This window comes from Falco punctatus (assembly GCF_963210335.1).
Source record: "Falco punctatus genome assembly, chromosome: 4".
NCBI lineage: Eukaryota > Metazoa > Chordata > Aves > Falconiformes > Falconidae > Falco > Falco punctatus.
This window is the reverse complement of record NC_137583.1, coordinates 20480578-20495575: the sequence shown is the minus strand read 5'-3', so window position 1 is coordinate 20495575 and position 14998 is coordinate 20480578. Positions and strand designations below refer to the sequence as shown.

Below are 14998 nucleotides of genomic sequence, written 5' to 3'. Positions count from 1 at the left end.
CGGTAAAGTCGTTCCTTGCTAAACTCAAGGGTTTATCAGTTTGCTCATGCATGCATTGCTCAATTAAAACGTGCTATTCAGATAACAGTTCCCCCTCTTTCAAAAGCAGGTAAACCTAAGCTGAAACAAACCCTCTTCTGAAAGGGTCTGCCAACAGAGACAATTTTTGAGGTCTTTGATGGTCAGTCCCTAACTTACAAGTCTTCAGCCAGTAGTCAGTTTGTCTTTGACCTATGAATCTATCCACCAACACCACCTAATTAACAGATTTTTAAAGTGCCACCTTTATTTGGACTTCCTTCCATACTACCTTTAATACTTGGGCTTCCCCCAGAATTCAAATCCCTCTTCGAAACTCTTCTGTCAGAAAAGGTGACGTTTAGGATGTTGAAATTTCATTGTTACACCCAGTACTGCACCATTGTTGCTTTTCCTCTCCCAACTCCATACCTTTTCTTACACTTGTGTGGCACGTGATATTTTTGAGTCTCAGCCCACAAGATAATTAAAATAATCCAAATGATCAACTCTGAGAAGTAACAGACTGGTGAAAATTGAGGTTTTGCTGCACAGAAAAGTCTTCATTATCTTTGAGATATTTCACACCTAACTGACTTTGAAGAAATGTTTTTCTTACCCTCAACCCCAAATATTTTACTAACTTCGTGTTCCTTTACCTAGAAGTATTAAGCAGTACCAACAAGATGGGCACAAACCTAAGAGAAGAGGTGGGCATGTCGTTTTGAAGCTGCTAAATTCATACCACATTAGCGACCTTAAAGAAAACAGGAACTAACTGATGTCCTCAAATCACTACCCGCATCACTTTGACCTTTCCCCAAAGCCCATTAGGTTGAACAAAGCGATTGTACTAACCAACACCAACTTATAGATGTGCTCCCTGTAGTACATTCATTAAAACACAGATGCATATCCTTACATAACAAATAAAGCTATTTATGCCCCCAGTATGCTCCCAGTGCAGCACCATGTGAATTATGGCATCATTCTGAGGGAGGACCAAATTTTTAATCATGGAATTTTTTTCCATGTTTGTTTTTTTGGGTTGGTTTTTTTTCCATTTTGGGTAATAATCTGAATGAAGGCAGAGCACAAACTAACACTTGGTCTGATACAGTACATGGACGATCACTATTATTCCAAAGCTAGACAGTGAGGTCCAAGACATGCAGAAAATAATTCTGTTTTCCGGGGTTTTTTCCCAGTAAAACACTAATTCCCTTTGTAGCTTTAATCCACACACATTCTTCTTGATTTTTAAAATATTTATGTTCTTCTGTCATACGTTTCTGAGCAGTTCCCCTTTCTTCTTTATTTCCTTAGCTTTCTGGTTCACAAAGCTGAAATTTTCACTTACCCCACAATTGCCTCAACTTTCATGAATTAACCTTGGATGCTGAACTTTGTCATAACTGCTGTCTGAACCAAATTTTTCATTCGGAACTGTGCATCTGTGTTCCAAAATACTTTTCAGCTCTTCAAGGTTATATTATCTAGCTATTTAATTTCAGAGTGGAGGTTACCATAGTACTTAGAGACCTTCTACATCGATATGCCTGCTTTAAACAGGGGCTTTGGGATTTCTTTTTGGTTTGGGGGCTTTGGTAGGCTGTTTGGGCAGCAGGTGACCAAAATACAATTTTACAGATAAGCAGCACTGTAACAAATGTACCAAAACAAACTGTTATTCCATAAAGAAGGTGAAAGTGCTAAATAAACGTCATTCATTTACAACCATTTATAAAAGACTATATAAAAAGAGCACATATTTAACAAACATCAGGACTGCGATATTAAGTCTCAGTAACACCAGAACAAAATATGCTTAAAGAATGAACCAGGAACATCAATGAAAATACGTATCCATATGCTTTCAACCCAAAAACAGGAGCTACAAAACTGGATGACCATATTCAAAACACCATGAAACACAGGTCTTTTGAAGATTTTCCTATCGCTAACTGGCAGGTTGAACAGCTGCTAATTTTAGCAGCATTTTTTCTGCTTTGTTTATAATTCTGTTGGTTTTAATCCAATTCCATGCATTCAGCAACAGAACAAAGTGAATATTAGCTATACATTGCATTGCTCTATCAGGCACCTGAACCTGCCCCTTACATGCCAGCAAAATGGTATTTCATCCCTGACGATGAGCAAAAAACAGCTATAGTACTTATTTACGCTCTGATATAGTGGAAGCCATTCAATAGAAAATGTAGCAAAACACCTTGATAAATTCAACCACTGCAAGTAGTTAAGTGTGCAGATTTTATTGGTGTTCCCTACCTGCAAGTCTGCAAACACATTGCAAATAAAATACATTAAGTCTGGCAACATGTTCTTGATGTGCTGTCCCTGTTTTAGAGGGTCAGGAGCTTGCTAGAGACACCACAGAGATGCTTCCCCTGGAGGGAAGGAAACACTGATCAATTTTGAGCTGCTGCTGTGAGTCAGCACCTTCTATCAAAATCAGTCCCAGGATCAATATCCCTGGCTATAACCCTGATGCTCATTCAGCAATTTGGAAGCAAAGAAGAATGACATATAATAGGCAGATAAAATTTTGCCCCATAAATAACACCACGGATGATCATGAGATCATCTGCTTGAGTAAGGCAAAACATTAACAACCTCTATAAATAGCAATACTAAGCTTTAAAACTTTAGCATAACACAAAAGCCATTTTACGTCCTGAAGTGCATTAAAAAAACAAGAGTAAATAACCCTTGCAGAGGGGTTGGAAACATACACTCTAGGATTAGATCACTGAAAGGACTAATTACAGAGTGCAATATTATTTAAAATATAAGCCTTTGGAGTCAACAGCCCACAAGCCAAATTGCGCCCTTGGCCAAGCAAGCGAACTGCAGTGGGAGCTCTACATACTTTTTATGGCAAAAAGTTAGCTCCAAAGACAGACAAAAGCAAGCAGTTGTCACTGATGTTGAGCCAGAAAAGATTTCTGGCTTTAGTGCTCTTCTCTGCAAGGTCAGAGGTGACCACGGGACCTTTATTATTGCTCATAGTTCATTTTATTTGAATCATACATGAATACAATCCAAGAAGCTAATTAAAGACATAAACCTTCTCTTGGATTGGATTAAGGGTTGTCATTTTTTTCTTTCCTGTAGGAGGGTAATTTTTTACAGCTTGAAGTAAAGTTACATATTTTCACAAGACAATACAAAATGAAAAAGGGAAACAAAGAAATACATGCGTTACCAAAAGCCAATAAAAAGGAGACAGATTAGCTTTCAATCACACTGAAACAGGTCAAAGAAGTAAATCTAACTTTGCAGAACTATAAAGGTAAGATCCATCTATGTCTCTGTGGTTTAAATAAAAGTTTGACAAGAAAGTTAATAATATGAAAGAGAAAGGAGGATTTATAAAAATCTTTTTGTGGAAGTAAATAATTGAAACAAGCCACAGACCTCAGAAATTATTGCAGCTCCACTTCAACATGAAAAAAAACCCTGCTGAATTTAGCACAGTATGCAGAATGTCACGGAACGCCAACGCTTCAGAAAGCCAGCTTGCATAAAGATGAAGCAATTTTGGAAGCTTCACTGTTACAAAAATTAGCCAAAATTTTACTGACTTCAGCACCTTCATGCCAATGCACACACTCAAAGCAGGGGTAATAAACACAGAAGACTGGGAGCCCAATGTCTCACTACGAATTGTCTCTCCCTTGCCCGACTGGAGCACGTAAAAACCTTTTCTAGAAGCCCCCCCGCATGCAACCTGAAGAATAAAGTTTCTGGGAAAATAACCATGGCTTCAGCAATAAAGTAAATTTCCTTCAGCTCTAACTCAGATGGTCATTTCCTTCTGCAGCACAGTGTGGAAAGTTTTATCTCTGGCCCTGTTACAGAAGCAATTTCCATAAAACCCTTACAAAATGGTATTCTCTCACCCTAAGCCCAAACTGCTCAATATTTTTTGCAAGACAAAAAAATAAAAAAATCTATCAGGATCTTGCTTAGCCCACCTCACTCATGCACTCAGGAGTTAAATGGACTGTTCATAGAAGGTGTTATTCTTCCTGGCCACCCTGGTGGAGGCTTTGAAGTTGGGAAAGCAATCCATTTCCTAGCACCAGCTGGACTTTTTTTTGCTAGCAAATTTGCTGCTAATTCAGTAGTTCAAGACATCAGCAAGAGCTTACTATTTCTTGCTTTCCCTCTGGCACATCACATTTTTTTTCCACTTTTACGCTAAAGGTCTGGAGTTTGTTACTGTGCCCACACTGGGCACATGGTGAGGCTTTCTAAGTGAGAGCCAGAGGGTTTGTGGAGCCTTCTGGTCTGGTTTTAAGGAATCAAATTATCTCTTTTAATCCCAGATTTCTCCCTACATTTTATCATTGCCATTTCTATCTCTGCACACCCCTAATTTTCTAGCAGGATGAAGAGTATATGCACTCCTTGGCTGCAAGTGACTAGTAAATCGCTTCAGCTTCTGCTGTTGTAGCTTTATGCTCCCACCTTGATTAACGGAGCATTATTTCCTCCAAGCTGATTAGTGTGATATCCGATTCCCCAGAATCCTAAACTGTTGCTCAGAAATGAGTGCAGATTATTTGGCCTGTCTACTTATCAGCTTTGGAATGCTAATCTAAGGTGATGACTACTTCACAATTTATGTTTTCTCTTAGCCAAGATTGTAATTTCAAATATTACCTGATTATATTCTTCCCCTGATGAGTTCAAAAGAAACAAAAGGCACTGAGTAAAATGCAGGCTTTAATTGCAGGAGGGAAACAAAACAATAATAATAATAATTAAAAAAAGACTCTGCAGAAGTTTCATGCATCAAAATCAGCAACAAACATCATTTTTCATTAAATAAATTGTCACATCAGAGTGCGTGCAAATGAGAATATCTTCCACGACAGGAAAATCCTTGCACACTGGCTGTGAGATTTGGAACTTGCTATAAAGAATTGGAACGCACAAAAATAGCAATTGCGACAGAAACACTGGGTATTCACAGAAAAGCAAACAGGTAAAGGGGTAACAAAATGTCAGTTTAAAAAGGTCAAAGGCTGAAGCTGTTTGGGTCCAACTCACTGGGGAAAAATACTAAGACTGGATATTGCTAAAGCCTGCTTTAGACCCCCAATTTAGTTTTAAAAATGCACATTCATTCCCAAACTAGTATTTAATATTTGGTTTCATTTTATCCAGGACTTGTGTTACTATGGAGGACAAATCTACCGGTTAGAGGAAATAGTATTTAAGTAATAGTACTCGTTTACTTTAAGCTTGATAGCAAATATATTTCAAACATTGTTACTGAATCAAAAATGGGTGATGGATGCTATTTTAGACAGTTGAGAAAGATATTCTAAATCAAGAGGTACAGACTGACTGGAGAGAGTAACAGGAGTGCCGTGAGGCTAATCAGAAATTTGCAAAGCATGATGTGAAGGAAGATTAAAAACATCAAGGGTTGTGTATCCTAAAGAAAAGACAACTGATGGGGGTACCTTGAAGTCTTCGTATACATAGAGTAGAATATAATCTTTTTTCCATACCTGGGACAGATACAACAAGTTACTCAATTTTCTTGACTAATTACATGAAGATAGATTCAGGGTAAACTTCAACAAAACCTTTTAATAGCAGGGATGAGGAGACAGAATAGATTAGCTGAGCATCTCTCTAACATTGAAGATCTTTCAGAACACATTGAATAAATATCTGTCAGGATTAATAAATAGTTGATCCTGCCTTGAGGCTGATGGGTGAGTTGCATGACCTCTCTAACATCCTTCCAGATTATTTTACCATGATTCTGTTATACAGTTGCTCACAAAATCAGGAACTGGATTTGGTAACTAACAACACTGTTCCCAAGATTCTTTAGGAACTCGCGACAGGTACAAGATAAATCTCATTTTCAGGTACCAGAGGTATTGGTTTCCCTGCTGTTGCAATCACCATCTTCAAGTAGCTGGGAGCATACACAGAAGTTGGGGTAATTTCCATTATTCAGTTTGGAAGCCAGTTCTGAAGGGTGATAGATTAACTACAATGCAATTGTGCTAAGGAGCATTTCAGCAAAGACATATCCACCCTGCAATGCAGAGATCTTTAAATCTTTAAAGTTGTCCCCTTGAAAGACTTAATTTTTGCAGAAGTGATAAAGGTTTAACTAACACAGCTTGATACCCAACCTGGGAGATATTGGGGAAACAAATAAAGAGTTTAAACACCATTTTGGAGAATTTAACTGCAAGATCTCCTCCAAGTCGTTCATTGGCAAGGCTCCCAAATCATTCTTGTTTAATATAGAATCATAGAATATCTCAAGCTGGAAAGGACCCATAAGGATCAATTAACTTACTGGCTGAGCAAGTTAATTCTCACCTTTAATGCCGCCAGAAGGCTCCCATGAACCAGATTACTGAAAAATGGAATCTTCAGCCTTTCTGAGATCTAGTTCACAGTGATAAGAAGATTTAATATCTTTCAAATAAAGATTATCTCTGCCCGCAGGAGTCATTTGTCCAAGAAAAGTATCTAGAAAGTGCTGGCAATGACTTTAAAGTATCCATCCTTCTAATGATTCTTGTCCTGTGTACATACTCTCTACCTGTGTTTCTGAACACTTGCAATCTGAATTCTCTTAATAAATCTTTCAGACACTGGGAAGAGCTGGAGCGTGGAGTTTCCTAAATCAATGGCCTCTGTGACTCTTAATATATTCCATTTTGGACATCCTCAAGGTGATGGAGTTTTGTTTGTTAACCAGGGATAAAACTGACTTGCATTACAATAGTCCATAAGAGCACTTCAGGTACAGCCAAATCAAAGGAGTCATCCTGCTCCAGAGGTGTATATGGCACCACATGAGTTTTCTGTATCTTACATAGCATGCCTCTTCCCTCAAGCAAAAATCTAACAGAGCTGAACTGTCTACAGGCTTTCAAAGCTCATTATTGAGAATCAGAAGATGAAAAGCTGTCTGCATCATGCCCAGCACACTCCTGCTCCAGGTTAGGATTAGGTCCCGTCTCTGAGCCCATGAACTGATCTCCAGTCATTTGGCATCACTCAGTTTCTCTGTGAAACCATTTACAACACAATCTCTTTTGATCGCACAGACCATTCATCTAGATCCCATACAAATAAAATGAAAGCCTCAGCTTTCAAAGCAATCCTGATTTGTGTTGTAAGATGTGTATTTTGATATCATAGCCCAAGCCTTGAATCCTTACTACCACTCTGCCATGAGTGGTACCTGGTGCTGTTCACAGCTAATTCTGAAGTATGCTCTTGAGCATCAGAGAAGACAACTCCGATTTTTTTCTTTTTCTTGGTTGCTACTCCTTGAATCATGTAAAACAGAGAGAGTGGGAGATCCCCTGCACCCTGGGAATTTCTGGGCATACTTCTTTGGAAAAAGAGGTTGGGAGATGCACACGGAGCACCAGGTTGAGCAGCCAGGGAGCAAGAGCAGCAGCACGAGACTGCAGCACAGCAGAGATAGGCAAACAAGCAGAGACTTTCTACCACATCTGCAAAAGACTCTTCCAGAAACCAAGGACACCTCTGAATCTGAAAGCACATTTCTAGAGGAAAACAAACCTAAAGGCTTTTCCCTTCCCTGACACAGTAAGAGGCAAAAAGCAGATTTGTCAAAAAAAACCCCACCATACCCAAAACAAACCCAACTAAACTAAAACCAAACCCACATGCACACACAACCACAAAAAAGCAGGAGGAAACTGTCTGTTGGGGATGCTCACATTAGGACTCCACACTCTGTCATTTACTCTCACCATGTCAACAGCCTGTGATGCTGAGGAACAACCACCATGAATGAACGAAAAAACAACCTGGCTTTTCACAATAATTTGGTCTTTCCACTAATGAATTTTTCTTCCCCCCCCCCAGTACATATAAGCATTACAACAAGGTGTCAGCAGCCTTTACAAGACTCAGCTGAAGTGACAATGGCAGAAGTTCAGAAAACTCTGTTCTTACCCTGCTGAAAACAAAAAGCATTGGCTAGTGTTGTACAGTTACAGCAGTAGATAAAAATCCCCTCCCAAATCCTAGTTTTACACTTTATTTTACTCTGCATTCCTCAACAGCAGAGAATGTTCAATATAAGCTGCTTTGCAGAGCAGCTTGTTGACTAACAGCTGGTTGAGGATGAGGTGATGCTGGGTAGCGGCTTTACAACTTCACCTCACCGCTACAGGTTTCATCTTAGTTCCAAATCCCTTTCAGAAAAGAACGAAGGAGGTTTGTTTACCTCCACTAGTTCACTTAGCTCACTAAGCTACTGCACTTTATATTTTCCATCCTTTCTCTCCAAGGGGGCGGGGGGGGGGAGGTGAGCCATGACAAGTTAAATGTAAAACAATCCAACTACTTTATAAGCATAATCCAAACTCACACATCCAAAGTTTTGTTCCAGTTAGGATTTTCAGAGTAACAGCACTGTATTATGCAGCTCATGGACTGAAATTTAACTTTTGAGGCTACTCTAGCTTATCAGTTAAGTATACATTGGTTTATTTTTATTTTTTTTAAAAAAAAGAGATGTATTATTAATTAGTCAACAGAACAGAGCAGCTTCCCTGGAATTACTCCAGTCTGTGACTGAAAACATTACTGTGCTGTGGAACTTGTGTGGCGATGTTGATGTCCAAGACACAGATTTCCCTCGACAGAGTCATGACCCTCAGTGCAGATCCAGAAGAACCAGCAAGTCCCACCCAACATCGCCACACGAGTTCCACAGCACAGTAATGTTACTACTTGAAATATCACATCCAGGGTCCAATTTAAGATGCTAGATGGACAAAGAACAACTTACATGAATTTAATGACTTTTTATAAATTTGCTCACACCTACCTCGTAGGCCCAGCTCTGACCCTGCTGGCCAAGTATGTACATGCGCTGCAGAGCTGGAAATCGGGAGCACTCAGCTCAGTAGAGGCAGGAGTATTTAAAGATGCTTTCTTATTCATACAGTTGAAAACAGTCCCCAGCACAAATTAAAACAATCTGCATGCCATCCTGGCTTTTGCTTGCTGACATTGCAGCAGACATGGATGCACAGATAACCCAGTCCAGACCTGTAAATGAATGACAGGGAGGACAATTAGCATAGCAGCCAACAGAGAACTATTTTACCCTTCTTTAGAGTGTTACATTGCATTGGTGTTTATATTTAAACATGTGTAAAATTGAATATTCACTTTTTGCACAAGAATAAATGAGAACACAAGTTTCAGTTGATGGAGCATAAGCCATAATCACTTGATAGAGCACAATGCAGAAGCCTATTAGAAAAACTGCCTCTTGCCTGTTCGTACAAGCCAGACCCAGTTCAGAAGTTGTGACAGTGCAACCCAAACACGCACCTACAACCCCACCTCTGGGTATCCCTGTGCGGCTGTTGCTCCCAGTGCTCTAACAACTAGTTATTAACAACACTTATTTTGAAGGGTGCCCTCTTTATGCGACCTCACGCTCATACACAGATCAAGTAAGCACAACTTAAGCAGTTACTGTGCGCCAGCTGCCTACATGCAGTCTTAGACTATTGCAAACACAAGGAAATGCAACTTAGCCTCACCAGCAGTGAAAGAGCATCAGCTCTTGCAGATTACAGGCACACAGAGAGCATAAGCCCACTGCAAGCTGTACTACTTTGAGTGTCAACTATTCCTGCCGACAACCTTTTCACATCCTGCCACTCCCAGAAATAACAAGCCAAAAAATCTCCTGCAGTTTCTCACATTCTGCAAAGGCCCTTACCAGCTGAACCACTGTACGAGTTGTCTCTTCCCTGCAGCAGCCTGCAGCGAGAACCAGGGTGCCCATCTACCCGCCGTGCCTCCTAGCTATTGGGCAAACAACTAGAGAAGTTTTCAGCATCAGAAAACCCAGTCCCACATGAGGTGGTGGGCAAAGAGCTGCAGGGGAGCCTGTTCAGCACCTTCTCACAGAAAGGCAGTGCAGCAGGACAGTGTCTGCCTTCAAGCCTGTCTGACACGACCTTGTGCAACTTTCCTTCCATATCAATGCATTTTAAAAATATCACATTCTTTGCATTGATCTGCATAACATAGGGCAGATTGGCTTTCCCATAATCCATCTTGGAACTAGAGCTGAGCTTTCAGAAAGGTACCAGATCTCCATTTGGACACTGTTAGTCATGGAGAAACCACCAAAGCCTGTGATCAGCTGCTGCCTTGCTTAGTTCTCTGCAGATTTGTTGGACATCTTTTGACATTCAGCCACTGGACCCTGTACTAGTGAGACCAAAAAGCCTTCTACTACCAGAACTTGACCATTTCTGTGGGTCCAGTTTAAACCTCCTGAACTTCAGGAGCTCTGCCTCATTACACAACCTGTGAATAGAAGTTGGTCCAAGACACTCCAAAGACCAAGTCAGTCCACATATCAGGTGCCTGAGCTTAGGATGATACCAAGCAAATTATCCATTGGGCTTCTCTTAATAGAGCTGTACTCTTAAAACCCATCCACTGCTTTTTCACAGAATTACGGGTTTTTACCACCCAATTTACCCACCACGTCAGATGACTGTGATGCAGAGCAGGGTATGCTCCAGATAAACGTTTCCACATGCAGACCTCAAACTTGTGTTTCCAGCTGACTGGCCAACACAAAATACAGACATACAGATGTGCTCCACAAATGCACTTGGATGTCATGGCTCTTTTTAACAGGTGCTGGCAGTAATTTAGTGAAGTTACATTAATGCAACTTTAAAGCAAGAGGACTCCAGGCTAAATGAAAAAAAAAAATAATCCAGAGGGAAGTATACACAATCTGACATGGCTTTTATGTTGGGCTACTCATTTTGCCTTTCTCCCCTTCTTTTTTACTTTTCCTTTCCAGAGGGACTCAGGCATTACACTGAGTGTTGAACTGTAGGTTCAGATTTTCAGCCTTAAGAGATGAATTTCCCTTATGACTTGAGTCATGCCCATACTAACCTTTTGCAATTGTGCATGTGCAGTTAATCATATGCAGCTACACTGAAGCTGATTGTTAAAAGGTTGAGTAAATATAACTACACCCTCGTTATCTTGTTTAAAGGTAGCAAGATTAATTTGAATTCTAACTGGAAATACTGATTCAATGAATAAGCCTGAAATGTAGCGGTTTTCAATTACACTAAGAAATTGGTCTTTTGGATTTCCAAATTATGTAAGGCAAAGCAAGTTCACTTTAATCTATACATGGGGATATATTTGCCATCTTCATAGCGCTGTATGTCAATGGGTAATAACTAAGAGGAAAGTGAAAAAAAATATAACGTTGGCTGTTGGTGCCCTCCAGGGGCCAGGCTGAGAACAGCTTTCAAGCAAAACAATGTTTGAGCACTCAAGCAAATATAATAAATATTGCTTATTATTACCCTGCTTTAAAAGCGTGCGAGTGCCATTATTCATGCTACCCTTAGCAGACAGTTTCTCTCCACAGTCCCACAGACATTGGGATGCTTGATCAAACAGGAGCAAGGCAAGGGAGATTTGACCACTTCCACTTTCCCTGCCTGGATTCCTAAGGAAACAAGGTTTATATTCGATCACACTGTGCATCTGTCTGCCCTCTTCCATTAGCAGCGAAGCCTCTGCCTGGATTCCAGTAAACCTGAAGGACAAGTAGAGGTGGCAAATACACTACATGCTGACAGCATTCATGAAAATGGGCATAGAGAAGTGAAAGCTACTGAAGCTGATGCCCCACGTGCCAGGGCGGCTGAAGCGCTGACTCAGTCCTTACACCCATTACAGACTGAACCACAAAGTAAAAAAAAAAAAAAAAAAAAAACAAAAAAAAAAAACAAAAAAACACTCAATCTTCTAACTTCCATCCACAGCATGAGTTCTACTTATGTCCATTTTTTGCTACAGGCTTACTCTATCTTTACATCAAACAACCGATATCCTCTAACGGGCTTTACACCCTCTGGAACAAGATAGAAAGCAACCTTTTGCCTCAGATATTACAGGTTAGCTCCTTAGTGCAGGGACTACTAATTCTCATTTTCCCTTGCTGTCCCATAACACAGCTGCCACAAAACTAGACATCAGAGAGGTCAAGGGAAAGAAAAAAAAATAAAGAAAAAAAAAATCAGGATTGTCTGAGTATAGGAACAGCCCACGCAAGCCCAGAAGATAAACTGCATCCTATGCATAACATAGCTCTCTGCTGGAGGTGTCCGAGCCAGGACTTTTTCTGGAATTAGTGGAACACTTCACTGCCTCCCAGCACACACAACTCTGTAACTGCAGACAGTGTGGCTGAGAGAAGGTGTATTGTCAGGGCACAGTTACGTTAGAATCTCTCTTCCTTAACATTCTCATATATTACAAAAGCATGCTGTGAAAATAAGGTTTTCAATATTGTCCAGTCTCACCTGCAAGAGTAACTAATAACTTTATAAGTATGTTTTCTGCAAAATCAGAACTCAAAGTTTTTGGTATATTACAGAAGTCCATATCATACCAAAACTACATCTCCCTTCTTACCCTCACAGCATAAATTACCCAAAAGAAGTAGTTGCGAAGCGCTCCTCTTTCATGGAGGTGGGTATGGCAGAACTACTTTGTTTCAGGGGTTGAATTTTCAGCACCTGCTAATCATTTTCAGCTCACTATGCATAAATACTTAAATGAGGAGATTAGATTTTCCTAAAGGCATAAGCAGGCAGGACTGCACTGGGTTCTGTGAATGCTTAGCAGGGCCCCACACACTCAGCTCTGAGCTTTCTTCTCCAGAAAGTCCCGCATCAAGCTCCAGGCCCAGATGCTGCTGACCTAATACACCAACATGGTATTTGGGCATTATGAGGCTTCAAGAGCTAAAGCTGCTGAAGGATGTTCGATGATGCCAGGTGCACATAGCAGCTTCTGACTACAGCTCCTTAAAAAGTTGCCTTCTCCATCGCCCTCTCCCTGCACAAAGCTCTCTGGTCATGTCAAGAATTGAGACTTTAATGACGAGGAGAATCCAAAAAGTCTTTGACATAATTAATATCAGATAATTGTTCCGAGTCTTCTTTCATCTGCCAATTACAACTAGAAATTGAGTCTGGGGAGTTTCTGCAGATCATCTTTATGCAATTACAATTTATGATGAACTACCCAGCTCCAGCAGCACTCCCCAAGCTCAGCACAACGATTCTAAATGGAAGACCTGCAGCAGCAATGACATAACATCAATTCCCAGTATTTAACATGCCCACGAGCTAGAATGTACACTGCTGGTTTGCTGCTGGATTTGACCGCATAGCTCACGGATGAAAAATTACTTCAGAAATCAGAATGGCAGGCAATTAGCAACACATGCTGTCTTCCATTACTTTGTTTTGTTCTCCTTAAATCATTTCCCATCCATGTTCTTTCTCACTGTTTTCAAGGTTTGTTTGCAGGCAGCTTCAAACTTGCAAAGCAGCTTGGCTTTCAGCAACACTACTACATTGTTTTTATAACCTGACATGTTCGGGGTTCAGACCGAGCGTAGCCCCAAACAGCTGAACATCTGACAGCGAGCAGCCAGAAATCCAGCCAGCCTCGCTGAGCTGTGTACCGCTTCACCCTTCGCAGAAACACAGCTCCACCTTTTCACCTCCCAGACAGACTGTAACACAAAGACACAGAAGACTTATGAAGGAACATCAGTTAATACATAAGCCAACACACCAAAGCATCAGGGTTCTGCCCCACGGGGGACCTCAGACCTAGAGGGGCACGTGCTGCTTGCCACAAAGACAACAAAAAGGAAAACTGCACTCCACCAACCCTGCCTCATCTGAGCTCTTTTCACTTACATTTATTCAAGGCTGACTAACAGGTGGATTCTGGAAGAACAGCCTCTATTATATTCATGCCTTCCACTTGCTGAAGTACCGAGGAAAACTGAGCATGTTTGTTCTGATCACCTGAAGCCAGCGGGAGAGGCTGCTTTGCCAGCAGGTTTGCCAGCACGAACCGCTGAGAAACGCACCCTCTCCTCAGCACCTGCAGGTGGCACGGTCTTCTTGCGTATCTCATCGTGCTCTAATCACAATCCGGGGGGCGGAAAGAAAGAATTCCAGAGTAAAAGAGGTTTCAAAGATTACGTATTGATTTCTGATTTTTTCCCAAAACCATCAATTTAAACACTTGCTTTATTTTGCAGAGCTTGTGCTGGATTAGATTTAGAAAACTATCGTGAAAAAACTAATGCTGGAGATACAGGCGATTGACAGTAACAGACCCAGCATCACACTCAGAACTGCAGAATATGAGACTCACGAAAAGCACGGCTCATATTGATCACAACAGTAGCAACCATCTTCAAATAACAAAGGAGTCCCCATCTTTGGGCTTAAAGTTCAGCTAGCATTTTTAGCTAGGTAGCATTTCACTGCAAAGTTTCTGCCAAGTGACTAAACTTGTACCTTTTAACGAGGTATTTTACCTCTGCTGCCAGGTTGTCCAAGCAGTGCAGGTCTAGAGTCACTCACGTGCCACCCCTCCAGGTGGCTTAAATTGCATATGTTTATCTTGAAGCACCTTTTAAAATTATGTATCCACCTTCAAGAAAGCAGAAATTGTATCATTTATTTCTGCAGGCACGGGTCACTTCAGAAAATTCAGTCCAACATGCAGCGAGGTCTCCAACGTCAGCATGATGACAGTACTGTGGACTTCTTCACACTAAGCCATTCAGCTTAGTCTTAATTTTATACACAGGACACAACCATTTAGCAGATGTCCATTTTGCATCTTCAGGCTGACTGTGTTGTACATACATAAAAACAGAACAAAATGGAAAGGAGAAATTTTCTCAGTAAGAATTTTGAAAAGTTACAGATAACTCTGAAGAATTTCTGCTGGTAATTAAGTTTATCAGCAGGTTTTTCAAGGCACGGTACAACCCCTGGAACATCTATGTCCAGTGGCAGATTTCTGGGGCAGGTTACACAGG

General features: G+C 40.8%; 1 long non-coding RNA gene across 10 annotated transcripts in view; it reads right to left on the bottom strand.

The window, feature by feature from the left end:
- Nucleotides 1–14998, bottom strand: part of LOC308063058 — a 236952-nt gene that overhangs the window by 155578 nt on the left and 66376 nt on the right. For all 10 annotated transcript variants that reach the window (XR_013927827.1, XR_013927828.1, XR_013927829.1 and 7 more), the window contains exon 3: nucleotides 8900–9123. This is a non-coding gene — a long non-coding RNA (uncharacterized lncRNA). The remainder of the gene's footprint in view (nucleotides 1–8899; nucleotides 9124–14998) is intronic.